At 46.2% G+C, this 21,389-nt stretch overlaps 45 non-coding genes across 45 annotated transcripts; all 45 read right to left on the bottom strand.

Moving 5' to 3' along the window:
• Nucleotides 1-352: 352 nt before the first annotated feature.
• Nucleotides 353-425, bottom strand: TRNAV-CAC (transfer RNA valine (anticodon CAC)). The gene has a single exon. It is a non-coding gene; the product is annotated as a tRNA-Val (tRNA).
• A 141-nt stretch (nt 426-566) lies between these two features.
• On the bottom strand, nt 567-639 carry TRNAI-AAU (transfer RNA isoleucine (anticodon AAU)). The gene has a single exon. It is a non-coding gene; the product is annotated as a tRNA-Ile (tRNA).
• A 311-nt stretch (nt 640-950) lies between these two features.
• TRNAV-UAC (transfer RNA valine (anticodon UAC)) lies at nt 951-1,023 on the bottom strand. Its single transcript has one exon. It is a non-coding gene; the product is annotated as a tRNA-Val (tRNA).
• A 1,325-nt stretch (nt 1,024-2,348) lies between these two features.
• On the bottom strand, nt 2,349-2,421 carry TRNAV-CAC (transfer RNA valine (anticodon CAC)). Its single transcript has one exon. It is a non-coding gene; the product is annotated as a tRNA-Val (tRNA).
• Nucleotides 2,422-2,562: 141 nt separating this feature from the next.
• On the bottom strand, nt 2,563-2,635 carry TRNAV-AAC (transfer RNA valine (anticodon AAC)). Its single transcript has one exon. It is a non-coding gene; the product is annotated as a tRNA-Val (tRNA).
• Nucleotides 2,636-2,946: 311 nt separating this feature from the next.
• Nucleotides 2,947-3,019, bottom strand: TRNAV-UAC (transfer RNA valine (anticodon UAC)). The gene has a single exon. It is a non-coding gene; the product is annotated as a tRNA-Val (tRNA).
• A 678-nt stretch (nt 3,020-3,697) lies between these two features.
• Nucleotides 3,698-3,770, bottom strand: TRNAV-CAC (transfer RNA valine (anticodon CAC)). The gene has a single exon. It is a non-coding gene; the product is annotated as a tRNA-Val (tRNA).
• Nucleotides 3,771-3,911: 141 nt separating this feature from the next.
• TRNAV-AAC (transfer RNA valine (anticodon AAC)) lies at nt 3,912-3,984 on the bottom strand. Its single transcript has one exon. It is a non-coding gene; the product is annotated as a tRNA-Val (tRNA).
• A 311-nt stretch (nt 3,985-4,295) lies between these two features.
• On the bottom strand, nt 4,296-4,367 carry TRNAV-UAC (transfer RNA valine (anticodon UAC)). The gene has a single exon. It is a non-coding gene; the product is annotated as a tRNA-Val (tRNA).
• Nucleotides 4,368-5,046: 679 nt separating this feature from the next.
• On the bottom strand, nt 5,047-5,119 carry TRNAG-CCC (transfer RNA glycine (anticodon CCC)). The gene has a single exon. It is a non-coding gene; the product is annotated as a tRNA-Gly (tRNA).
• Nucleotides 5,120-5,260: 141 nt separating this feature from the next.
• TRNAV-AAC (transfer RNA valine (anticodon AAC)) lies at nt 5,261-5,333 on the bottom strand. Its single transcript has one exon. It is a non-coding gene; the product is annotated as a tRNA-Val (tRNA).
• Nucleotides 5,334-5,644: 311 nt separating this feature from the next.
• TRNAV-UAC (transfer RNA valine (anticodon UAC)) lies at nt 5,645-5,717 on the bottom strand. The gene has a single exon. It is a non-coding gene; the product is annotated as a tRNA-Val (tRNA).
• A 1,329-nt stretch (nt 5,718-7,046) lies between these two features.
• On the bottom strand, nt 7,047-7,119 carry TRNAV-CAC (transfer RNA valine (anticodon CAC)). Its single transcript has one exon. It is a non-coding gene; the product is annotated as a tRNA-Val (tRNA).
• A 141-nt stretch (nt 7,120-7,260) lies between these two features.
• TRNAV-AAC (transfer RNA valine (anticodon AAC)) lies at nt 7,261-7,333 on the bottom strand. The gene has a single exon. It is a non-coding gene; the product is annotated as a tRNA-Val (tRNA).
• Nucleotides 7,334-7,644: 311 nt separating this feature from the next.
• Nucleotides 7,645-7,717, bottom strand: TRNAV-UAC (transfer RNA valine (anticodon UAC)). The gene has a single exon. It is a non-coding gene; the product is annotated as a tRNA-Val (tRNA).
• Nucleotides 7,718-8,395: 678 nt separating this feature from the next.
• On the bottom strand, nt 8,396-8,468 carry TRNAV-CAC (transfer RNA valine (anticodon CAC)). The gene has a single exon. It is a non-coding gene; the product is annotated as a tRNA-Val (tRNA).
• Nucleotides 8,469-8,609: 141 nt separating this feature from the next.
• TRNAI-AAU (transfer RNA isoleucine (anticodon AAU)) lies at nt 8,610-8,682 on the bottom strand. Its single transcript has one exon. It is a non-coding gene; the product is annotated as a tRNA-Ile (tRNA).
• Nucleotides 8,683-8,993: 311 nt separating this feature from the next.
• On the bottom strand, nt 8,994-9,066 carry TRNAV-UAC (transfer RNA valine (anticodon UAC)). The gene has a single exon. It is a non-coding gene; the product is annotated as a tRNA-Val (tRNA).
• Nucleotides 9,067-9,744: 678 nt separating this feature from the next.
• TRNAV-CAC (transfer RNA valine (anticodon CAC)) lies at nt 9,745-9,817 on the bottom strand. The gene has a single exon. It is a non-coding gene; the product is annotated as a tRNA-Val (tRNA).
• Nucleotides 9,818-9,958: 141 nt separating this feature from the next.
• TRNAV-AAC (transfer RNA valine (anticodon AAC)) lies at nt 9,959-10,031 on the bottom strand. Its single transcript has one exon. It is a non-coding gene; the product is annotated as a tRNA-Val (tRNA).
• A 311-nt stretch (nt 10,032-10,342) lies between these two features.
• On the bottom strand, nt 10,343-10,415 carry TRNAV-UAC (transfer RNA valine (anticodon UAC)). Its single transcript has one exon. It is a non-coding gene; the product is annotated as a tRNA-Val (tRNA).
• Nucleotides 10,416-11,098: 683 nt separating this feature from the next.
• On the bottom strand, nt 11,099-11,171 carry TRNAV-CAC (transfer RNA valine (anticodon CAC)). The gene has a single exon. It is a non-coding gene; the product is annotated as a tRNA-Val (tRNA).
• Nucleotides 11,172-11,312: 141 nt separating this feature from the next.
• TRNAV-AAC (transfer RNA valine (anticodon AAC)) lies at nt 11,313-11,385 on the bottom strand. The gene has a single exon. It is a non-coding gene; the product is annotated as a tRNA-Val (tRNA).
• Nucleotides 11,386-11,696: 311 nt separating this feature from the next.
• Nucleotides 11,697-11,769, bottom strand: TRNAV-UAC (transfer RNA valine (anticodon UAC)). The gene has a single exon. It is a non-coding gene; the product is annotated as a tRNA-Val (tRNA).
• Nucleotides 11,770-12,447: 678 nt separating this feature from the next.
• TRNAV-CAC (transfer RNA valine (anticodon CAC)) lies at nt 12,448-12,520 on the bottom strand. The gene has a single exon. It is a non-coding gene; the product is annotated as a tRNA-Val (tRNA).
• A 141-nt stretch (nt 12,521-12,661) lies between these two features.
• Nucleotides 12,662-12,734, bottom strand: TRNAV-AAC (transfer RNA valine (anticodon AAC)). The gene has a single exon. It is a non-coding gene; the product is annotated as a tRNA-Val (tRNA).
• Nucleotides 12,735-13,045: 311 nt separating this feature from the next.
• On the bottom strand, nt 13,046-13,118 carry TRNAV-UAC (transfer RNA valine (anticodon UAC)). The gene has a single exon. It is a non-coding gene; the product is annotated as a tRNA-Val (tRNA).
• A 678-nt stretch (nt 13,119-13,796) lies between these two features.
• On the bottom strand, nt 13,797-13,869 carry TRNAV-CAC (transfer RNA valine (anticodon CAC)). The gene has a single exon. It is a non-coding gene; the product is annotated as a tRNA-Val (tRNA).
• A 142-nt stretch (nt 13,870-14,011) lies between these two features.
• TRNAV-AAC (transfer RNA valine (anticodon AAC)) lies at nt 14,012-14,084 on the bottom strand. The gene has a single exon. It is a non-coding gene; the product is annotated as a tRNA-Val (tRNA).
• A 311-nt stretch (nt 14,085-14,395) lies between these two features.
• Nucleotides 14,396-14,468, bottom strand: TRNAV-UAC (transfer RNA valine (anticodon UAC)). Its single transcript has one exon. It is a non-coding gene; the product is annotated as a tRNA-Val (tRNA).
• A 678-nt stretch (nt 14,469-15,146) lies between these two features.
• On the bottom strand, nt 15,147-15,219 carry TRNAV-CAC (transfer RNA valine (anticodon CAC)). The gene has a single exon. It is a non-coding gene; the product is annotated as a tRNA-Val (tRNA).
• A 141-nt stretch (nt 15,220-15,360) lies between these two features.
• Nucleotides 15,361-15,433, bottom strand: TRNAV-AAC (transfer RNA valine (anticodon AAC)). The gene has a single exon. It is a non-coding gene; the product is annotated as a tRNA-Val (tRNA).
• A 311-nt stretch (nt 15,434-15,744) lies between these two features.
• On the bottom strand, nt 15,745-15,817 carry TRNAV-UAC (transfer RNA valine (anticodon UAC)). Its single transcript has one exon. It is a non-coding gene; the product is annotated as a tRNA-Val (tRNA).
• A 678-nt stretch (nt 15,818-16,495) lies between these two features.
• TRNAV-CAC (transfer RNA valine (anticodon CAC)) lies at nt 16,496-16,568 on the bottom strand. The gene has a single exon. It is a non-coding gene; the product is annotated as a tRNA-Val (tRNA).
• Nucleotides 16,569-16,709: 141 nt separating this feature from the next.
• TRNAV-AAC (transfer RNA valine (anticodon AAC)) lies at nt 16,710-16,782 on the bottom strand. The gene has a single exon. It is a non-coding gene; the product is annotated as a tRNA-Val (tRNA).
• Nucleotides 16,783-17,093: 311 nt separating this feature from the next.
• TRNAV-UAC (transfer RNA valine (anticodon UAC)) lies at nt 17,094-17,166 on the bottom strand. Its single transcript has one exon. It is a non-coding gene; the product is annotated as a tRNA-Val (tRNA).
• A 678-nt stretch (nt 17,167-17,844) lies between these two features.
• Nucleotides 17,845-17,917, bottom strand: TRNAV-CAC (transfer RNA valine (anticodon CAC)). Its single transcript has one exon. It is a non-coding gene; the product is annotated as a tRNA-Val (tRNA).
• A 141-nt stretch (nt 17,918-18,058) lies between these two features.
• Nucleotides 18,059-18,131, bottom strand: TRNAV-AAC (transfer RNA valine (anticodon AAC)). The gene has a single exon. It is a non-coding gene; the product is annotated as a tRNA-Val (tRNA).
• Nucleotides 18,132-18,442: 311 nt separating this feature from the next.
• Nucleotides 18,443-18,515, bottom strand: TRNAV-UAC (transfer RNA valine (anticodon UAC)). Its single transcript has one exon. It is a non-coding gene; the product is annotated as a tRNA-Val (tRNA).
• A 678-nt stretch (nt 18,516-19,193) lies between these two features.
• On the bottom strand, nt 19,194-19,266 carry TRNAV-CAC (transfer RNA valine (anticodon CAC)). Its single transcript has one exon. It is a non-coding gene; the product is annotated as a tRNA-Val (tRNA).
• Nucleotides 19,267-19,407: 141 nt separating this feature from the next.
• On the bottom strand, nt 19,408-19,480 carry TRNAV-AAC (transfer RNA valine (anticodon AAC)). Its single transcript has one exon. It is a non-coding gene; the product is annotated as a tRNA-Val (tRNA).
• A 311-nt stretch (nt 19,481-19,791) lies between these two features.
• On the bottom strand, nt 19,792-19,864 carry TRNAV-UAC (transfer RNA valine (anticodon UAC)). Its single transcript has one exon. It is a non-coding gene; the product is annotated as a tRNA-Val (tRNA).
• Nucleotides 19,865-20,542: 678 nt separating this feature from the next.
• On the bottom strand, nt 20,543-20,615 carry TRNAV-CAC (transfer RNA valine (anticodon CAC)). Its single transcript has one exon. It is a non-coding gene; the product is annotated as a tRNA-Val (tRNA).
• A 141-nt stretch (nt 20,616-20,756) lies between these two features.
• Nucleotides 20,757-20,829, bottom strand: TRNAV-AAC (transfer RNA valine (anticodon AAC)). Its single transcript has one exon. It is a non-coding gene; the product is annotated as a tRNA-Val (tRNA).
• A 311-nt stretch (nt 20,830-21,140) lies between these two features.
• Nucleotides 21,141-21,213, bottom strand: TRNAV-UAC (transfer RNA valine (anticodon UAC)). Its single transcript has one exon. It is a non-coding gene; the product is annotated as a tRNA-Val (tRNA).
• Between the last annotated feature and the right edge of the window lie 176 nt (nt 21,214-21,389).

Below are 21,389 nucleotides of genomic sequence, written 5' to 3'. Positions count from 1 at the left end.
TGGAGAAGGGCTGGATAGGAAGAAGACAAGGGAGGTTGGAGTCAAAGGCAAATTCCAGGCAATATAAACTTACAAAGCAGGTGATAGGACAGTTCTACTTCTAGATAGTGCAGTATCTAGGGAGAAGGAAAAGAGACAAAGCTTGGTGTTTTGCAAGTTGAGTTTTAGATCTCTCTTAGATGGATATGCATGTAGGGATGGCTGAGAGGCAGTCTGAAAGAGGCTATTAGCAGTTGCCTGAGAAAGTGAGTGAAGAAAAGACACTGGCCAGTCACATTGAGGGCCAGCTTGAAAGCGTATGGAGCAAGGGAAGGAGGAGTGCTTTGGATGGCAAAAAGTTATAGGTGGACACTGTTTCTGCCCGGTTTCGAACCGGGGACCTTTCGCATGTGAGGTGAACGTGATAACCACTACACTACAGAAACCAGACACTTCTTGCTTGTCCTGGAGCCCCGAAAGAGGAAAAGTAGAGCTTTTCATGAATATGATTAAGCCAGACAGGTAAAGACTCATGCATGCGTAAGTGGAGCCTGCGTGAAAAGGAAAGAAGACCAGAGAAAAAGCCATGTTTCTGCCCAGTTTCGAACTGGGGACCTTTCGCGTATTAGGCGAACGTGATAACCACTACACTACAGAAACCACCTACACTTCTCAGGCTGTACCCACAAGCGGCTCATTTTACCCAAGCAAAGCTTGTTTTAACCACGTGCAGCTCATTTTAACCACACGCAGCTCATTTTAACCACACGCAACAACTAGGATCCACATCTGTCCTGATCAAGCTAACACGCTACTTTGGACTAACTCCAGCTCTTTTGCTTGGAGACAACTGGATCAAGAGGAGTAGGCAGACTAATGTGAGTTTTGTCAAGGTGCAGCTAGCATTGGAGGCCAAAAATCTTCTTTAGAAAGGAGGGGAATAGACCACTTTATGGAACAAAAAGCATCGCCGTTTCTGCCCAGTTTCGAGCTGGGGACCTTTTGCGTGTAAAGCAAACGTGATAACCACTACACTACAGAAACCTCCGGTGGAAACTGATTGCAATTTTGCTACCAAGAAGAAAGCAGTGCTCGCATAGGAACATAGACAACTGGCATATTGGGAACTAATACTCAAAAGAACCTTCCACATGAGAAAGGGAGCAATAAAGTAGCTATGAGAGGTAACAACATCTAAAATGTTGGGCTTAGGTCAATAGAGTATGCTTGAGTAAAAAAAAAGGCATTCGGGAATAGAAAGGTGGGGAGGGGAAAGACAACCATGGCATGCAGCAAAATATCATAAGTCTTAACTACTGGGAAAGCCTGAACTTTGCAGATGATGCGACGGCAACCAAAGTGGCAGTACTTGGAGAAGGGCTGGATAGGAAGAAGACAAGGGAGGTTGGAGTCAAAGGCAAATTCCAGGCAATATAAACTTACAAAGCAGGTGATAGGACAGTTCTACTTCTAGATAGTGCAGTATCTAGGGAGAAGGAAAAGAGACAAAGCTTGGTGTTTTGCAAGTTGAGTTTTAGATCTCTCTTAGATGGATATGCAGGGCCAGCCCGCCCATGAGGCGGGGTGAAACTTTTGCCTCAGGCGGCACTTCTGGAGGGGCGGCAGCCGCCCGTCTGTGTGTGTGGGGGGCCGCCCGAGCTGGAGGGGATAGCGGGCAGGAAGGGGGTATTGGGCCTAGCGGCGGGGAGGGGGGTCGGATCCCCCCCTCCCTCGCCTGGGTCCCCCGTCCTCCGCTCCCCTCCAGCTTTAGAAGTGAGGTCGCTGGCTGCAGCTATATTGTAAGAGGCAACGGGCGGGGAGGACTCACCTCTTCCTCGTTCCAGCCCGAGCCTGCGCTCCACTGACGTCACTTCCTGCTACGCCGCAGGAAGTGATGTCAGTGGAGCGCAGGCTCGGGCTGGAACAAGGAAGAGGTGAGTGATCCCCGCCCGTTGCCTCTTACAATATAGCTGCAGCCAGCGACCTCACTTCTAAAGCTGGAGGGGAGTGGAGGACGGGGGACCCAGGCGAGGGAGGGGGGGGTCCGACCCCCCTCCCCGCCGCTAGGCCCAATACCCCCTTCATGCCTGCTATCCCCTCCAGCTCGGGTGGCCCCCCCACACACACACGGCTTGGGGGGGGGCGGCGATTTTTTTGAATTTTGCCTCAGGCGGCAAAAAGTCTAGGGCCGGGCCTGTGGATATGCATGTAGGGATGGCTAAGAGGAAGTCTGAAAGAGGCTATTAGCAGTTGCCTGAGAAAGTGAGTGAAGAAAAGACACTGGCCAGTCACATTGATGGCCAGCTTGCAAGCGTATGGAGCAAGGGTAGGAGGAGTGCTTTGGATGGCAAAAAGTTAAAGGTAGACACTGTTTCTGCCCGGTTTCGAACCAGGGACCTTTCGCGTGTGAGGCGAACGTGATAACCACTACACTACAGAAACCAGACACTTTTTGCTTGTCCTGGAGCCCCGAAAGAGGAAAAGTAGAGCTTTTCATGAATATGATTAAGCCAGACAGGTAAAGACTCATGCATGCGTAAGTGGAGCCTGCGTGAAAAGGAAAGAAGACCAGAGAAAAAGCCATGTTTTTGCCCAGTTTCGAACTGGGGACCTTTCGCGTGTTAGGCGAACGTGATAACCACTACACTACAGAAACCACCTACACTTCTCAGGGTGTACGCACAAGCGGCTCATTTTACCCAAGCAAAGCTTGTTTTAACCACGTGCAGCTCATTTTAACCACACGCAGCTCATTTTAATCACACGCAACAACTAGGATCCACATCTGTCCTGATCAAGTTAACACGCTACTTTGGACTAACTCCAGCTCTTTTGCTTGGAGACAACTGGATCAAGAGGAGTAGGCAGACTAATGTGAGTTTTGTCAAGATGCAGCTAGCATTGGAGGCCAAAAATCTTCTTTAGAAAGGAGGGGAATAGACCACTTTATGGAACAAAAAGAATCGCTGTTTCTGCCCAGTTTCGAGCTGGGGACCTTTTGCGTGTAAAGCAAACGTGATAACCACTACACTACAGAAACCTCCGGTGGAAACTGATTGCAATTTTGCTACCAAGAAGAAAGCAGTGCTCGCATAGGAACATAGACAACTGGCATATTGGGAACTAATACTCAAAAGAACCTTCCACATGAGAAAGGGAGCAATAAAGTAGCTATGAGAGGTAACAACATCTAAAATGTTGGGCTTAGGTCAATAGAGTATGCTTGAGTAAAAAAAAAGGCATTCGGGAATAGAAAGGTGCGGAGGGGAAAGACAACCATGGCATGCAGCAAAATATCATAAGTCTTAACTACTGGGAAAGCCTGAACTTTGCAGATGATGCGACGGCAACCAAAGTGGCAGTACTTGGAGAAGGGCTGGATAGGAAGAAGACAAGGGAGGTTGGAGTCAAAGGCAAATTCCAGGCAATATAAACTTACAAAGCAGGTGATAGGACAGTTCTACTTCTAGATAGTGCAGTATCTAGGGAGAAGGAAAAGAGACAAAGCTTGGTGTTTTGCAAGTTGAGTTTTAGATCTCTCTTAGATGGATATGCATGTAGGGATGGCTGAGAGGCAGTCTGAAAGAGGCTATTAGCAGTTGCCTGAGAAAGTGAGTGAAGAAAAGACACTGGCCAGTCACATTGAGGGCCAGCTTGCAAGCGTATGGAGCAAGGGAAGGAGGAGTGCTTTGGATGGCAAAAAGTTAAAGGTAGACACTGTTTCTGCCCGGTTTCGAACCAGGGACCTTTCGCGTGTGAGGCGAACGTGATAACCACTACACTACAGAAACCAGACACTTTTTGCTTGTCCTGGAGCCCCGAAAGAGGAAAAGTAGAGCTTTTCATGAATATGATTAAGCCAGACAGGTAAAGACTCATGCATGCGTAAGTGGAGCCTGCGTGAAAAGGAAAGAAGACCAGAGAAAAAGCCATGTTTTTGCCCAGTTTCGAACTGGGGACCTTTCGCGTGTTAGGCGAATGTGATAACCACTACACTACAGAAACCACCTACACTTCTCAGGGTGTACGCACAAGCGGCTCATTTTACCCAAGCAAAGCTTGTTTTAACCACGTGCAGCTCATTTTAACCACACGCAGCTCATTTTAATCACACGCAACAACTAGGATCCACATCTGTCCTGATCAAGCTAACACGCTACTTTGGACTAACTCCAGCTCTTTTGCTTGGAGACAACTGGATCAAGAGGAGTAGGCAGACTAATGTGAGTTTTGTCAAGATGCAGCTAGCATTGGAGGCCAAAAATCTTCTTTAGAAAGGAGGGGAATAGACCACTTTATGGAACAAAAAGAATCGCTGTTTCTGCCCAGTTTCGAGCTGGGGACCTTTTGCGTGTAAAGCAAACGTGATAACCACTACACTACAGAACGCTCCGGTGGAAACTGATTGCAATTTTGCTACCAAGAAGAAAGCAGTGCTCGCATAGGAACATAGACAACTGGCATATTGGGAACTAATACTCAAAAGAACCTTCCACATGAGAAAGGGAGCAATAAAGTAGCTATGAGAGGTAACAACATCTAAAATGTTGGGCTTAGGTCAATAGAGTATGCTTGAGTAAAAATAAAGGCATTCGGGAATAGAAAGGTGGGGAGGGGAAAGACAACCATGGCATGCAGCAAAATATCATAAGTCTTAACTACTGGGAAAGCCTGAACTTTGCAGATGATGCGACGGCAACCAAAGTGGCAGTACTTGGAGAAGGGCTGGATAGGAAGAAGACAAGGGAGGTTGGAGTCAAAGGCAAATTCCAGGCAATATAAACTTACAAAGCAGGTGGTAGGACAGTTCTACTTCTAGATAGTGCAGTATCTAGGGAGAAGGAAAAGAGACAAAGCTTGGTGTTTTGCAAGTTGAGTTTTAGATCTCTCTTAGATGGATATGCATGTAGGGATGGCTGAGAGGCAGTCTGAAAGAGGCTATTAGCAGTTGCCTGAGAAAGTGAGTGAAGAAAAGACACTGGCCAGTCACATTGAGGGCCAGCTTGCAAGCGTATGGAGCAAGGGAAGGAGGAGTGCTTTGGATGGCAAAAAGTTAAAGGTAGACACTGTTTCTGCCCGGTTTCGAACCGGGGACCTTTCGCGTGGGAGGCGAACGTGATAACCACTACACTTCAGAAACCAGACACTTCTTGCTTGTCCTGGAGCCCCGAAAGAGGAAAAGTAGAGCTTTTCATGAATATGATTAAGCCAGACAGGTAAAGACTCATGCATGCGTAAGTGGAGCCTGCGTGAAAAGGAAAGAAGACCAGAGAAAAAGCCATGTTTCTGCCCAGTTTTGAACTGGGGACCTTTCGCGTGTTAGGCGAACGTGATAACCACTACACTACAGAAACCACCTACACTTCTCAGGGTGTACCCACAAGCGGCTCATTTTACCCAAGCAAAGCTTGTTTTAACCACGTGCAGCTCATTTTAACCACACGCAGCTCATTTTAACCACACGCAACAACTAGGATCCACATCTGTCCTGATCAAGCTAACACGCTACTTTGGACTAACTCCAGCTCTTTTGCTTGGAGACAACTGGATCAAGAGGAGTAGGCAGACTAATGTGAGTTTTGTCAAGGTGCAGCTAGCATTGGAGGCCAAAAATCTTCTTTAGAAAGGAGGGGAATAGACCACTTTATGGAACAAAAAGCATCGCTGTTTCTGCCCAGTTTCGAGCTGGGGACCTTTTGCGTGTAAAGCAAACGTGATAACCACTACACTACAGAAACCTCCGGTGGAAATTGATAGCAATTTTGCTACCAAGAAGAAAGCAGTGCTCGCATAGGAACATAGACAACTGGCATATTGGGAACTAATACTCAAAAGAACCTTCCACATGAGAAAGGGAGCAATAAAGTAGCTATGAGAGGTAACAACATCTAAAATGTTGGGCTTAGGTCAATAGAGTATGCTTGAGTAAAAAAAAAAAGGCATTCGGGAATAGAAAGGTGCGGAGGGGAAAGACAACCATGGCATGCAGCAAAATATCATAAGTCTTAACTACTGGGAAAGCCTGAACTTTGCAGATGATGCGACGGCAACCAAAGTGGCAGTACTTGGAGAAGGGCTGGATAGGAAGAAGACAAGGGAGGTTGGAGTCAAAGGCAAATTCCAGGCAATATAAACTTACAAAGCAGGTGGTAGGACAGTTCTACTTCTAGATAGTGCAGTATCTAGGGAGAAGGAAAAGAGACAAAGCTTGGTGTTTTGCAAGTTGAGTTTTAGATCTCTCTTAGATGGATATGCAGGGCCGGCCCGCCCATGAGGCGGGGTGAAACTTTTGCCTCAGGCGGCACTTCTGGAGGGGCGGCAGGCGCCCGTCTGTGTGTGTGGGGGGCCGCCCGAGCTGGAGGGGATAGCGGGCAGGAAGGGGGTATTGGGCCTAGCGGCGGGGAGGGGGGTCGGACCCCCCCCTCCCTCGCCTGGGTCCCCCGTCCTCCGCTCCCCTCCAGCTTTAGAAGTGAGGTCGCTGGCTGCAGCTATATTGTAAGAGGCAACGGGCGGGGAGGACTCACCTCTTCCTCGTTCCAGCCCGAGCCTGCGCTCCACTGACGTCACTTCCTGCTACGCCGCAGGAAGTGATGTCAGTGGAGCGCAGGCTCGGGCTGGAACAAGGAAGAGGTGAGTGATCCCCGCCCGTTGCCTCTTACAATATAGCTGCAGCCAGCGACCTCACTTCTAAAGCTGGAGGGGAGCGGAGGACGGGGGACCCAGGCGAGGGAGGGGGGATCCGACCCCCCTCCCCGCCGCTAGGCCCAATACCCCCTTCCTGCCCGCTATCCCCTCCAGCTCGGGCGGCCCCCCCACACACACACGGCTTGGGGGGGGGGGGCGGCGATTTTTTTGAATTTTGCCTCAGGCGGCAAAAAGTCTAGGGCCGGGCCTGTAGATATGCATGTAGGGATGGCTAAGAGGCAGTCTGAAAGAGGCTATTAGCAGTTGCCTGAGAAAGTGAGTGAAGAAAAGACATTGGCCAGTCACATTGATGGCCAGCTTGCAAGCGTATGGAGCAAGGGAAGGAGGAGTGCTTTGGATGGCAAAAAGTTAAAGGTAGACACTGTTTCTGCCCGGTTTCGAACCGGGGACCTTTCGCGTGTGAGGCGAACGTGATAACCACTACACTACAGAAACCAGACACTTCTTGCTTGTCCTGGAGCTCCGAAAGAGGAAAAGTAGAGCTTTTCATGAATATGATTAAGCCAGACAGGTAAAGACTCATGCATGCGTAAGTGGAGCCTGCGTGAAAAGGAAAGAAGACCAGAGAAAAAGCCATGTTTTTGCCCAGTTTCAAACTGGGGACCTTTTGCGTGTTAGGCGAACGTGATAACCACTACACTACAGAAACCACCTACACTTCTCAGGGTGTACCCACAAGCGGCTCATTTTACCCAAGCAAAGCTTGTTTTAACCACGTGCAGCTCATTTTAACCACACGCAGCTCATTTTAATCACACGCAACAACTAGGATCCACATCTGTCCTGATCAAGCTAACACGCTACTTTGGACTAACTCCAGCTCTTTTGCTTGGAGACAACTGGATCAAGAGGAGTAGGCAGACTAATGTGAGTTTTGTCAAGATGCAGCTAGCATTGGAGGCCAAAAATCTTCTTTAGAAAGGAGGGGAATAGACCACTTTATGGAACAAAAAGCATCGCTGTTTCTGCCCAGTTTCGAGCTGGGGACCTTTTGCGTGTAAAGCAAACGTGATAACCACTACACTACAGAAACCTCCGGTGGAAACTGATTGCAATTTTGCTACCAAGAAGAAAGCAGTGCTCGCATAGGAACATAGACAACTGGCATATTGGGAACTAATACTCAAAAGAACCTTCCACATGAGAAAGGGAGCAATAAAGTAGCTATGAGAGGTAACAACATCTAAAATGTTGGGCTTAGGTCAATAGAGTATGCTTGAGTAAAAAAAAAGGCATTCGGGAATAGAAAGGTGCGGAGGGGAAAGACAACCATGGCATGCAGCAAAATATCATAAGTCTTAACTACTGGGAAAGCCTGAACTTTGCAGATGATGCGACGGCAACCAAAGTGGCAGTACTTGGAGAAGGGCTGGATAGGAAGAAGACAAGGGAGGTTGGAGTCAAAGGCAAATTCCAGGCAATATAAACTTACAAAGCAGGTGATAGGACAGTTCTACTTCTAGATAGTGCAGTATCTAGGGAGAAGGAAAAGAGACAAAGCTTGGTGTTTTGCAAGTTGAGTTTTAGATCTCTCTTAGATGGATATGCATGTAGGGATGGCTGAGAGGCAGTCTGAAAGAGGCTATTAGCAGTTGCCTGAGAAAGTGAGTGAAGAAAAGACACTGGCCAGTCACATTGAGGGCCAGCTTGAAAGCGTATGGAGCAAGGGAAGGAGGAGTGCTTTGGATGGCAAAAAGTTATAGGTGGACACTGTTTCTGCCCGGTTTCGAACCGGGGACCTTTCGCATGTGAGGTGAACGTGATAACCACTACACTACAGAAACCAGACACTTCTTGCTTGTCCTGGAGCCCCGAAAGAGGAAAAGTAGAGCTTTTCATGAATATGATTAAGCCAGACAGGTAAAGACTCATGCATGCGTAAGTGGAGCCTGCGTGAAAAGGAAAGAAGACCAGAGAAAAAGCCATGTTTCTGCCCAGTTTCGAACTGGGGACCTTTCGCGTATTAGGCGAACGTGATAACCACTACACTACAGAAACCACCTACACTTCTCAGGCTGTACCCACAAGCGGCTCATTTTACCCAAGCAAAGCTTGTTTTAACCACGTGCAGCTCATTTTAACCACACGCAGCTCATTTTAACCACACGCAACAACTAGGATCCACATCTGTCCTGATCAAGCTAACACGCTACTTTGGACTAACTCCAGCTCTTTTGCTTGGAGACAACTGGATCAAGAGGAGTAGGCAGACTAATGTGAGTTTTGTCAAGGTGCAGCTAGCATTGGAGGCCAAAAATCTTCTTTAGAAAGGAGGGGAATAGACCACTTTATGGAACAAAAAGCATCGCTGTTTCTGCCCAGTTTCGAGCTGGGGACCTTTTGCGTGTAAAGCAAACGTGATAACCACTACACTACAGAAACCTCCGGTGGAAACTGATTGCAATTTTGCTACCAAGAAGAAAGCAGTGCTCGCATAGGAACATAGACAACTGGCATATTGGGAACTAATACTCAAAAGAACCTTCCACATGAGAAAGGGAGCAATAAAGTAGCTATGAGAGGTAACAACATCTAAAATGTTGGGCTTAGGTCAATAGAGTATGCTTGAGTAAAAAAAAAGGCATTCGGGAATAGAAAGGTGGGGAGGGGAAAGACAACCATGGCATGCAGCAAAATATCATAAGTCTTAACTACTGGGAAAGCCTGAACTTTGCAGATGATGCGACGGCAACCAAAGTGGCAGTACTTGGAGAAGGGCTGGATAGGAAGAAGACAAGGGAGGTTGGAGTCAAAGGCAAATTCCAGGCAATACAAACTTACAAAGCAGGTGATAGGACAGTTCTACTTCTAGATAGTGCAGTATCTAGGGAGAAGGAAAAGAGACAAAGCTTGGTGTTTTGCAAGTTGAGTTTTAGATCTCTCTTAGATGGATATGCATGTAGGGATGGCTGAGAGGCAGTCTGAAAGAGGCTATTAGCAGTTGCCTGAGAAAGTGAGTGAAGAAAAGACACTGGCCAGTCACATTGAGGGCCAGCTTGCAAGCGTATGGAGCAAGGGAAGGAGGAGTGCTTTGGATGGCAAAAAGTTAAAGGTAGTCACTGTTTCTGCCCGGTTTCGAACCGGGGACCTTTCGCGTGTGAGGCAAACATGATAACCACTACACTACAGAAACCAGACACTTCTTGCTTGTCCTGGAGCCCCGAAAGAGGAAAAGTAGAGCTTTTCATGAATATGATTAAGCCAGACAGGTAAAGACTCATGCATGCGTAAGTGGAGCCTGCGTGAAAAGGAAAGAAGACCAGAGAAAAAGCCATGTTTCTGCCCAGTTTCGAACTGGGGACCTTTCGCGTGTTAGGCGAACGTGATAACCACTACACTACAGAAACCACCTACACTTCTCAGGGTGTACCCACAAGTGGCTCATTTTACCCAAGCAAAGCTTGTTTTAACCACGTGCAGCTCATTTTAACCACACGCAGCTCATTTTAACCACACGCAACAACTAGGATCCACATCTGTCCTGATCAAGCTAACACGCTACTTTGGACTAACTCCAGCTCTTTTGCTTGGAGACAACTGGATCAAGAGGAGTAGGCAGACTAATGTGAGTTTTGTCAAGGTGCAGCTAGCATTGGAGGCCAAAAATCTTCTTTAGAAAGGAGGGGAATAGACCACTTTATGGAACAAAAAGCATCGCTGTTTCTGCCCAGTTTCGAGCTGGGGACCTTTTGCGTGTAAAGCAAACGTGATAACCACTACACTACAGAAACCTCCAGTGGAAACTGATTGCAATTTTGCTACCAAGAAGAAAGCAGTGCTCGCATAGGAACATAGACAACTGGCATATTGGGAACTAATACTCAAAAGAACCTTCCACATGAGAAAGGGAGCAATAAAGTAGCTATGAGAGGTAACAACATCTAAAATGTTGGGCTTAGGTCAATAGAGTATGCTTGAGTAAAAAAAAAGGCATTCGGGAATAGAAAGGTGGGGAGGGGAAAGACAACCATGGCATGCAGCAAAATATCATAAGTCTTAACTACTGGGAAAGCCTGAACTTTGCAGATGATGCGACGCGACGGCAACCAAAGTGGCAGTACTTGGAGAAGGGCTGGATAGGAAGAAGACAAGGGAGGTTGGAGTCAAAGGCAAATTCTAGGCAATATAAACTTACAAAGCAGGTGGTAGGACAGTTCTACTTCTAGATAGTGCAGTATCTAGGGAGAAGGAAAAGAGACAAAGCTTGGTGTTTTGCAAGTTGAGTTTTAGATCTCTCTTAGATGGATATGCATGTAGGGATGGCTGAGAGGCAGTCTGAAAGAGGCTATTAGCAGTTGCCTGAGAAAGTGAGTGAAGAAAAGACACTGGCCAGTCACATTGAGGGCCAGCTTGCAAGCGTATGGAGCAAGGGAAGGAGGAGTGCTTTGGATGGCAAAAAGTTAAAGGTAGACACTGTTTCTGCCCGGTTTCGAACCGGGGACCTTTCGCGTGTGAGGCAAACATGAAAACCACTACACTACAGAAACCAGACACTTCTTGCTTGTCCTGGAGCCCCGAAAGAGGAAAAGTAGAGCTTTTCATGAATATGATTAAGCCAGACAGGTAAAGACTCATGCATGCGTAAGTGGAGCCTGCGTGAAAAGGAAAGAAGACCAGAGAAAAAGCCATGTTTCTGCCCAGTTTCGAACTGGGGACCTTTCACGTGTTAGGCGAACGTGATAACCACTACACTACAGAAACCACCTACACTTCTCAGGGTGTACCCACAAGTGGCTCATTTTACCCAAGCAAAGCTTGTTTTAACCACGTGCAGCTCATTTTAACCACACGCAGCTCATTTTAACCACACGCAACAACTAGGATCCACATCTGTCCTGATCAAGCTAACACGCTACTTTGGACTAACTCCAGCTCTTTTGCTTGGAGACAACTGGATCAAGAGGAGTAGGCAGACTAATGTGAGTTTTGTCAAGGTGCAGCTAGCATTGGAGGCCAAAAATCTTCTTTAGAAAGGAGGGGAATAGACCACTTTATGGAACAAAATGCATCGCTGTTTCTGCCCAGTTTCGAGCTGGGGACCTTTTGCGTGTAAAGCAAACGTGATAACCACTACACTACAGAAACCTCCGGTGGAAACTGATTGCAATTTTGCTACCAAGAAGAAAGCAGTGCTCGCATAGGAACATAGACAACTGGCATATTGGGAACTAATACTCAAAAGAACCTTCCACATGAGAAAGGGAGCAATAAAGTAGCTATGAGAGGTAACAACATCTAAAATGTTGGGCTTAGGTCAATAGAGTATGCTTGAGTAAAAAAAAAGGCATTCGGGAATAGAAAGGTGGGGAGGGGAAAGACAACCATGGCATGCAGCAAAATATCATAAGTCTTAACTACTGGGAAAGCCTGAACTTTGCAGATGATGCGACGGCAACCAAAGTGGCAGTACTTGGAGAAGGGCTGGATAGGAAGAAGACAAGGGAGGTTGGAGTCAAAGGCAAATTCTAGGCAATATAAACTTACAAAGCAGGTGGTAGGACAGTTCTACTTCTAGATAGTGCAGTATCTAGGGAGAAGGAAAAGAGACAAAGCTTGGTGTTTTGCAAGTTGAGTTTTAGATCTCTCTTAGATGGATATGCATGTAGGGATGGCTGAGAGGCAGTCTGAAAGAGGCTATTAGCAGTTGCCTGAGAAAGTGAGTGAAGAAAAGACACTGGCCAGTCACATTGAGGGCCAGCTTGCAAGCGTATGGAGCAAGGGAAGGAGGAGTGCTTTGGATGGCAAAAAGTTAAAGGTAGACACTGTTTCTGCCCGGTTTCGAACCGGGGACCTTTCGCGTGTGAGGCAAACATGATAACCACTACACTACAGAAACCAGACACTTCTTGCTTGTCCTGGAGCCCCGAAAGAGGAAAAGTAGAGCTTTTCATGAATATGATTAAGCCAGACAGGTAAAGACTCATGCATGCGTAAGTGGAGCCTGCGTGAAAAGGAAAGAAGACCAGAGAAAAAGCCATGTTTCTGCCCAGTTTCGAACTGGGGACCTTTCACGTGTTAGGCGAACGTGATAACCACTACACTACAGAAACCACCTACACTTCTCAGGGTGTACCCACAAGTGGCTCATTTTACCCAAGCAAAGCTTGTTTTAACCACGTGCAGCTCATTTTAACCACACGCAGCTCATTTTAACCACACGCAACAACTAGGATCCACATCTGTCCTGATCAAGCTAACACGCTACTTTGGACTAACTCCAGCTCTTTTGCTTGGAGACAACTGGATCAAGAGGAGTAGGCAGACTAATGTGAGTTTTGTCAAGGTGCAGCTAGCATTGGAGGCCAAAAATCTTCTTTAGAAAGGAGGGGAATAGACCACTTTATGGAACAAAAAGCATCGCTGTTTCTGCCCAGTTTCGAGCTGGGGACCTTTTGCGTGTAAAGCAAACGTGATAACCACTACACTACAGAAACCTCCGGTGGAAACTGATTGCAATTTTGCTACCAAGAAGAAAGCAGTGCTCGCATAGGAACATAGACAACTGGCATATTGGGAACTAATACTCAAAAGAACCTTCCACATGAGAAAGGGAGCAATAAAGTAGCTATGAGAGGTAACAACATCTAAAATGTTGGGCTTAGGTCAATAGAGTATGCTTGAGTAAAAAAAAAGGCATTCGGGAATAGAAAGGTGGGGAGGGGAAAGACAACCATGGCATGCAGCAAAATATCATAAGTCTTAACTACTGGGAAAGCCTGAACTTTGCAGATGATGCGACGGCAACCAAAGTGGCAGTACTTGGAGAAGGGCTGGATAGGAAGAAGACAAGGGAGGTTGGAGTCAAAGGCAAATTCTAGGCAATATAAACTTACAAAGCAGGTGGTAGGACAGTTCTACTTCTAGATAGTGCAGTATCTAGGGAGAAGGAAAAGAGACAAAGCTTGGTGTTTTGCAAGTTGAGTTTTAGATCTCTCTTAGATGGATATGCATGTAGGGATGGCTGAGAGGCAGTCTGAAAGAGGCTATTAGCAGTTGCCTGAGAAAGTGAGTGAAGAAAAGACACTGGCCAGTCACATTGAGGGCCAGCTTGCAAGCGTATGGAGCAAGGGAAGGAGGAGTGCTTTGGATGGCAAAAAGTTAAAGGTAGACACTGTTTCTGCCCGGTTTCGAACCGGGGACCTTTCGCGTGTGAGGCAAACATGATAACCACTACACTACAGAAACCAGACACTTCTTGCTTGTCCTGGAGCCCCGAAAGAGGAAAAGTAGAGCTTTTCATGAATATGATTAAGCCAGACAGGTAAAGACTCATGCATGCGTAAGTGGAGCCTGCGTGAAAAGGAAAGAAGACCAGAGAAAAAAACCATGTTTCTGCCCAGTTTCGAACTGGGGACCTTTCACGTGTTAGGCGAACGTGATAACCACTACACTACAGAAACCACCTACACTTCTCAGGGTGTACCCACAAGTGGCTCATTTTACCCAAGCAAAGCTTGTTTTAACCACGTGCAGCTCATTTTAACCACACGCAGCTCATTTTAACCACACGCAACAACTAGGATCCACATCTGTCCTGATCAAGCTAACACGCTACTTTGGACTAACTCCAGCTCTTTTGCTTGGAGACAACTGGATCAAGAGGAGTAGGCAGACTAATGTGAGTTTTGTCAAGGTGCAGCTAGCATTGGAGGCCAAAAATCTTCTTTAGAAAGGAGGGGAATAGACCACTTTATGGAACAAAAAGCATCGCTGTTTCTGCCCAGTTTCGAGCTGGGGACCTTTTGCGTGTAAAGCAAACGTGATAACCACTACACTACAGAAACCTCCGGTGGAAACTGATTGCAATTTTGCTACCAAGAAGAAAGCAGTGCTCGCATAGGAACATAGACAACTGGCATATTGGGAACTAATACTCAAAAGAACCTTCCACATGAGAAAGGGAGCAATAAAGTAGCTATGAGAGGTAACAACATCTAAAATGTTGGGCTTAGGTCAATAGAGTATGCTTGAGTAAAAAAAAAGGCATTCGGGAATAGAAAGGTGGGGAGGGGAAAGACAACCATGGCATGCAGCAAAATATCATAAGTCTTAACTACTGGGAAAGCCTGAACTTTGCAGATGATGCGACGGCAACCAAAGTGGCAGTACTTGGAGAAGGGCTGGATAGGAAGAAGACAAGGGAGGTTGGAGTCAAAGGCAAATTCCAGGCAATACAAACTTACAAAGCAGGTGATAGGACAGTTCTACTTCTAGATAGTGCAGTATCTAGGGAGAAGGAAAAGAGACAAAGCTTGGTGTTTTGCAAGTTGAGTTTTAGATCTCTCTTAGATGGATATGCATGTAGGGATGGCTGAGAGGCAGTCTGAAAGAGGCTATTAGCAGTTGCCTGAGAAAGTGAGTGAAGAAAAGACACTGGCCAGTCACATTGAGGGCCAGCTTGCAAGCGTATGGAGCAAGGGAAGGAGGAGTGCTTTGGATGGCAAAAAGTTAAAGGTAGTCACTGTTTCTGCCCGGTTTCGAACCGGGGACATTTTGCGTGTGAGGCAAACATGATAACCACTACACTACAGAAACCAGACACTTCTTGCTTGTCCTGGAGCCCCGAAAGAGGAAAAGTAGAGCTTTTCATGAATATGATTAAGCCAGACAGGTAAAGACTCATGCATGCGTAAGTGGAGCCTGCGTGAAAAGGTAAGAAGACCAGAGAAAAAGCCATGTTTCTGCCCAGTTTCGAACTGGGGACCTTTCGCGTGTTAGGCGAACGTGATAACCACTACACTACAGAAACCACCTACACTTCTCAGGGTGTACCCACAAGTGGCTCATTTTACCCAAGCAAAGCTTGTTTTAACCACGTGCAGCTCATTTTAACCACACGCAGCTCATTTTAACCACACGCAACAACTAGGATCCACATCTGTCCTAATCAAGCTAACACGCTACTTTGGACTAACTCCAGCTCTTTTGCTTGGAGACAACTGGATCAAGAGGAGTAGGCAGACTAATGTGAGTTTTGTCAAGGTGCAGCTAGCATTGGAGGCCAAAAATCTTCTTTAGAAAGGAGGGGAATAGACCACTTTATGGAACAAAAAGCATCGCTGTTTCTGCCCAGTTTCGAGCTGGGGACCTTTTGCGTGTAAAGCAAACGTGATAACCACTACACTACAGAAACCTCCGGTGGAAACTGATTGCAATTTTGCTACCAAGAAGAAAGCAGTGCTCGCATAGGAACATAGACAACTGGCATATTGGGAACTAATACTCAAAAGAACCTTCCACATGAGAAAGGGAGCAATAAAGTAGCTATGAGAGGTAACAACATCTAAAATGTTGGGCTTAGGTCAATAGAGTATGCTTGAGTAAAAAAAAAGGCATTCGGGAATAGAAAGGTGGGGAGGGGAAAGACAACCATGGCATGCAGCAAAATATCATAAGTCTTAACTACTGGGAAAGCCTGAACTTTGCAGATGATGCGACGGCAACCAAAGTGGCAGTACTTGGAGAAGGGCTGGATAGGAAGAAGACAAGGGAGGTTGGAGTCAAAGGCAAATTCTAGGCAATATAAACTTACAAAGCAGGTGGTAGGACAGTTCTACTTCTAGATAGTGCAGTATCTAGGGAGAAGGAAAAGAGACAAAGCTTGGTGTTTTGCAAGTTGAGTTTTAGATCTCTCTTAGATGGATATGCATGTAGGGATGGCTGAGAGGCAGTCTGAAAGAGGCTATTAGCAGTTGCCTGAGAAAGTGAGTGAAGAAAAGACACTGGCCAGTCACATTGAGGGCCAGCTTGCAAGCGTATGGAGCAAGGGAAGGAGGAGTGCTTTGGATGGCAAAAAGTTAAAGGTAGACACTGTTTCTGCCCGGTTTCGAACCGGGGACCTTTCGCATGTGAGGCAAACATGATAACCACTACACTACAGAAACCAGACACTTCTTGCTTGTCCTGGAGCCCCGAAAGAGGAAAAGTAGAGCTTTTCATGAATATGATTAAGCCAGACAGGTAAAGACTCATGCATGCGTAAGTGGAGCCTGCGTGAAAAGGAAAGAAGACCAGAGAAAAAGCCATGTTTCTGCCCAGTTTCGAACTGGGGACCTTTCACGTGTTAGGCGAACGTGATAACCACTACACTACAGAAACCACCTACACTTCTCAGGGTGTACCCACAAGTGGCTCATTTTACCCAAGCAAAGCTTGTTTTAACCACGTGCAGCTCATTTTAACCACACGCAGCTCATTTTAACCACACGCAACAACTAGGATCCACATCTGTCCTGATCAAGCTAACACGCTACTTTGGACTAACTCCAGCTCTTTTGCTTGGAGACAACTGGATCAAGAGGAGTAGGCAGACTAATGTGAGTTTTGTCAAGGTGCAGCTAGCATTGGAGGCCAAAAATCTTCTTTAGAAAGGAGGGGAATAGACCACTTTATGGAACAAAAAGCATCGCTGTTTCTGCCCAGTTTCGAGCTGGGGACCTTTTGCGTGTAAAGCAAACGTGATAACCACTACACTACAGAAACCTCCGGTAGAAACTGATTGCAATTTTGCTACCAAGAAGAAAGCAGTGCTCGCATAGGAACATAGACAACTGGCATATTGGGAACTAATACTCAAAAGAACCTTCCACATGAGAAAGGGAGCAATAAAGTAGCTATGAGAGGTAACAACATCTAAAATGTTGGGCTTAGGTCAATAGAGTATGCTTGAGTAAAAAAAAAGGCATTCGGGAATAGAAAGGTGGGGAGGGGAAAGACAACCATGGCATGCAGCAAAATATCATAAGTCTTAACTACTGGGAAAGCCTGAACTTTGCAGATGATGCGACGGCAACCAAAGTGGCAGTACTTGGAGAAGGGCTGGATAGGAAGAAGACAAGGGAGGTTGGAGTCAAAGGCAAATTCCAGGCAATATAAACTTACAAAGCAGGTGATAGGACAGTTCTACTTCTAGATAGTGCAGTATCTAGGGAGAAGGAAAAGAGACAAAGCTTGGTGTTTTGAAAGTTGAGTTTTAGATCTCTCTTAGATGGATATGCATGTAGGGATGGCTGAGAGGCAGTCTGAAAGAGGCTATTAGCAGTTGCCTGAGAAAGTGAGTGAAGAAAAGACACTGGCCAGTCACATTGAGGGCCAGCTTGCAAGCGTATGGAGCAAGGGAAGGAGGAGTGCTTTGGATGGCAAAAAGTTAAAGGTAGACACTGTTTCTGCCCAGTTTCGAACCGGGGACCTTTCGTGTGTGAGGCGAACGTGATAACCACTACACTACAGAAACCAGACACTGCTTGCTTGTCCTGGAGCCCCGAAAGAGGAAAAGTAGAGCTTTTCATGAATATGATTAAGCCAGACAGGTAAAGACTCATGCATGCGTAAGTGGAGCCTGCGTGAAAAGGAAAGAAGACAAGAGAAAAAGCCATGTTTCTGCCCAGTTTCGAACTGGGGACCTTTCGCGTGTTAGGCGAACGTGATAACCACTACACTACAGAAACCACCTACACTTCTCAGGGTGTACCCACAAGCGGCTCATTTTACCCAAGCAAAGCTTGTTTTAACCACGTGCAGCTCATTTTAACCACACGCAGCTCATTTTAACCACACGCAACAACTAGGATCCACATCTGTCCTGATCAAGCTAACACGCTACTTTGGACTAACTCCAGCTCTTTTGCTTGGAGACAACTGGATCAAGAGGAGTAGGCAGACTAATGTGAGTTTTGTCAAGGTGCAGCTAGCATTGGAGGCCAAAAATCTTCTTTAGAAAGGAGGGGAATAGACCACTTTATGGAACAAAAAGCATCGCTGTTTCTGCCCAGTTTTGAGCTGGGGACCTTTTGCGTGTAAAGCAAACGTGATAACCACTACACTACAGAAACCTCCGGTGGAAACTAATTGCAATTTTGCTACCAAGAAGAAAGCAGTGCTCGCATAGGAACATAGACAACTGGCATATTGGGAACTAATACTCAAAAGAACCTTCCACATGAGAAAGGGAGCAATAAAGTAGCTATGAGAGGTAACAACATCTAAAATGTTGGGCTTAGGTCAATAGAGTATGCTTGAGTAAAAAAAAAGGCATTCGGGAATAGAAAGGTGGGGAGGGGAAAGACAACCATGGCATGCAGCAAAATATCATAAGTCTTAACTACTGGGAAAGCCTGAACTTTGCAGATGATGCGACGGCAACCAAAGTGGCAGTACTTGGAGAAGGGCTGGATAGGAAGAAGACAAGGGAGGTTGGAGTCAAAGGCAAATTCCAGGCAATATAAACTTACAAAGCAGGTGATAGGACAGTTCTACTTCTAGATAGTGCAGTATCTAGGGAGAAGGAAAAGAGACAAAGCTTGGTGTTTTGCAAGTTGAGTTTTAGATCTCTCTTAGATGGATATGCATGTAGGGATGGCTAAGAGGCAGTCTGAAAGAGGCTATTAGCAGTTGCCTGAGAAAGTGAGTGAAGAAAAGACACTGGCCAGTCACATTGAGGGCCAGCTTGCAAGCGTATGGAGCAAGGGAAGGAGGAGTGCTTTGGATGGCAAAAAGTTAAAGGTAGACACTGTTTCTGCCCAGTTTCGAACCGGGGACCTTTCACGTGTGAGGCAAACATGATAACCACTACACTACAGAAACCAGACACTTCTTGCTTGTCCTGGAGCCCCAAAAGAGGAAAAGTAGAGCTTTTCATGAATATGATTAAGCCAGACAGGTAAAGACTCATGCATGCATAAGTGGAGCCTGCGTGAAAAGGAAAGAAGACCAGAGAAAAAGCCATGTTTCTGCCCAGTTTCGAACTGGGGACCTTTCGCGTGTTAGGCAAACGTGATAACCACTACACTACAGAAACCACCTACACTTCTCAGGGTGTACCCACAAGTGGCTCATTTTACCCAAGCAAAGCTTGTTTTAACCACGTGCAGCTCATTTTAACCACACGCAGCTCATTTTAACCACACGCAACAACTAGGATCCACATCTGTCCTGATCAAGCTAACACGCTACTTTGGACTAACTCCAGCTCTTTTGCTTGGAGACAACTGGATCAAGAGGAGTAGGCAGACTAATGTGAGTTTTGTCAAGGTGCAGCTAGCATTGGAGGCCAAAAATCTTCTTTAGAAAGGAGGGGAATAGACCACTTTATGGAACAAAAAGCATCGCTGTTTCTGCCCAGTTTCGAGCTGGGGACCTTTTGCGTGTAAAGCAAACGTGATAACCACTACACTACAGAAACCTCCGGTGGTAACTGACTGCAATTTTGCTACCAAGAAGAAAGCAGTGCTCGCATAGGAACATAGACATCTGGCATATTGGGAACTAATACTCAAAAGAACCTTCCACATGAGAAAGGGAGCAATAAAGTAGCTATGAGAGGTAACAACATCTAAAATGTTGGGCTTAGGTCAATAGAGTATGCTTGAGTAAAAAAAAAGGCATTCGGGAATAGAAAGGTGGGGAGGGGAAAGACAACCATGGCATGCAGCAAAATATCATAAGTCTTAACTACTGGGAAAGCCTGAACTTTGCAGATGATGCGACGGCAACCAAAGTGGCAGTACTTGGAGAAGGGCTGGATAGGAAGAAGACAAGGGAGGTTGGAGTCAAAGGCAAATTCCAGGCAATATAAACTTACAAAGCAGGTGATAGGACAGTTCTACTTCTAGATAGTGCAGTATCTAGGGAGAAGGAAAAGAGACAAAGCTTGGTGTTTTGCAAGTTGAGTTTTAGATCTCTCTTAGATGGATATGCATGTAGGGATGGCTGAGAGGCAGTCTGAAAGAGGCTATTAGCAGTTGCCTGAGAAAGTGAGTGAAGAAAAGACACTGGCCAGTCACATTGAGGGCCAGCTTGCAAGCGTATGGAGCAAGGGAAGGAGGAGTGCTTTGGATGGCAAAAAGTTAAAGGTAGACACTGTTTCTGCCCGGTTTCGAACCGGGGACCTTTCACGTGTGAGGCAAACATGATAACCACTACACTACAGAAACCAGACACTTCTTGCTTGTCCTGGAGCCCCAAAAGAGGAAAAGTAGAGCTTTTCATGAATATGATTAAGCCAGACAGGTAAAGACTCATGCATGCATAAGTGGAGCCTGCGTGAAAAGGAAAGAAGACCAGAGAAAAAGCCATGTTTCTGCCCAGTTTCGAACTGGGGACCTTTCGCGTGTTAGGCAAACGTGATAACCACTACACTACAGAAACCACCTACACTTCTCAGGGTGTACCCACAAGTGGCTCATTTTACCCAAGCAAAGCTTGTTTTAACCACGTGCAGCTCATTTTAACCACACGCAGCTCATTTTAACCACACGCAACAACTAGGATCCACATCTGTCCTGATCAAGCTAACACGCTACTTTGGACTAACTCCAGCTCTTTTGCTTGGAGACAACTGGATCAAGAGGAGTAGGCAGACTAATGTGAGTTTTGTCAAGGTGCAGCTAGCATTGGAGGCCAAAAATCTTCTTTAGAAAGGAGGGGAATAGACCACTTTATGGAACAAAAAGCATCGCTGTTTCTGCCCAGTTTCGAGCTGGGGACCTTTTGCGTGTAAAGCAAACGTGATAACCACTACACTACAGAAACCTCCGGTGGTAACTGACTGCAATTTTGCTACCAAGAAGAAAGCAGTGCTCGCATAGGAACATAGACATCTGGCATATTGGGAACTAATACTCAAAAGAACCTTCCACATGAGAAAGGGAGCAATAAAGTAGCTATGAGAGGTAACAACATCTAAAATGTTGGGCTTAGGTCAATAG

The sequence above is a fragment of the Hyperolius riggenbachi genome, chromosome 4 (assembly GCF_040937935.1).
Source record: "Hyperolius riggenbachi isolate aHypRig1 chromosome 4, aHypRig1.pri, whole genome shotgun sequence".
Lineage (NCBI taxonomy): Eukaryota > Metazoa > Chordata > Amphibia > Anura > Hyperoliidae > Hyperolius > Hyperolius riggenbachi.
The sequence above is the reverse complement of the archived record's forward strand: the minus strand, read 5'-3'. Positions and strand labels throughout refer to the sequence as shown.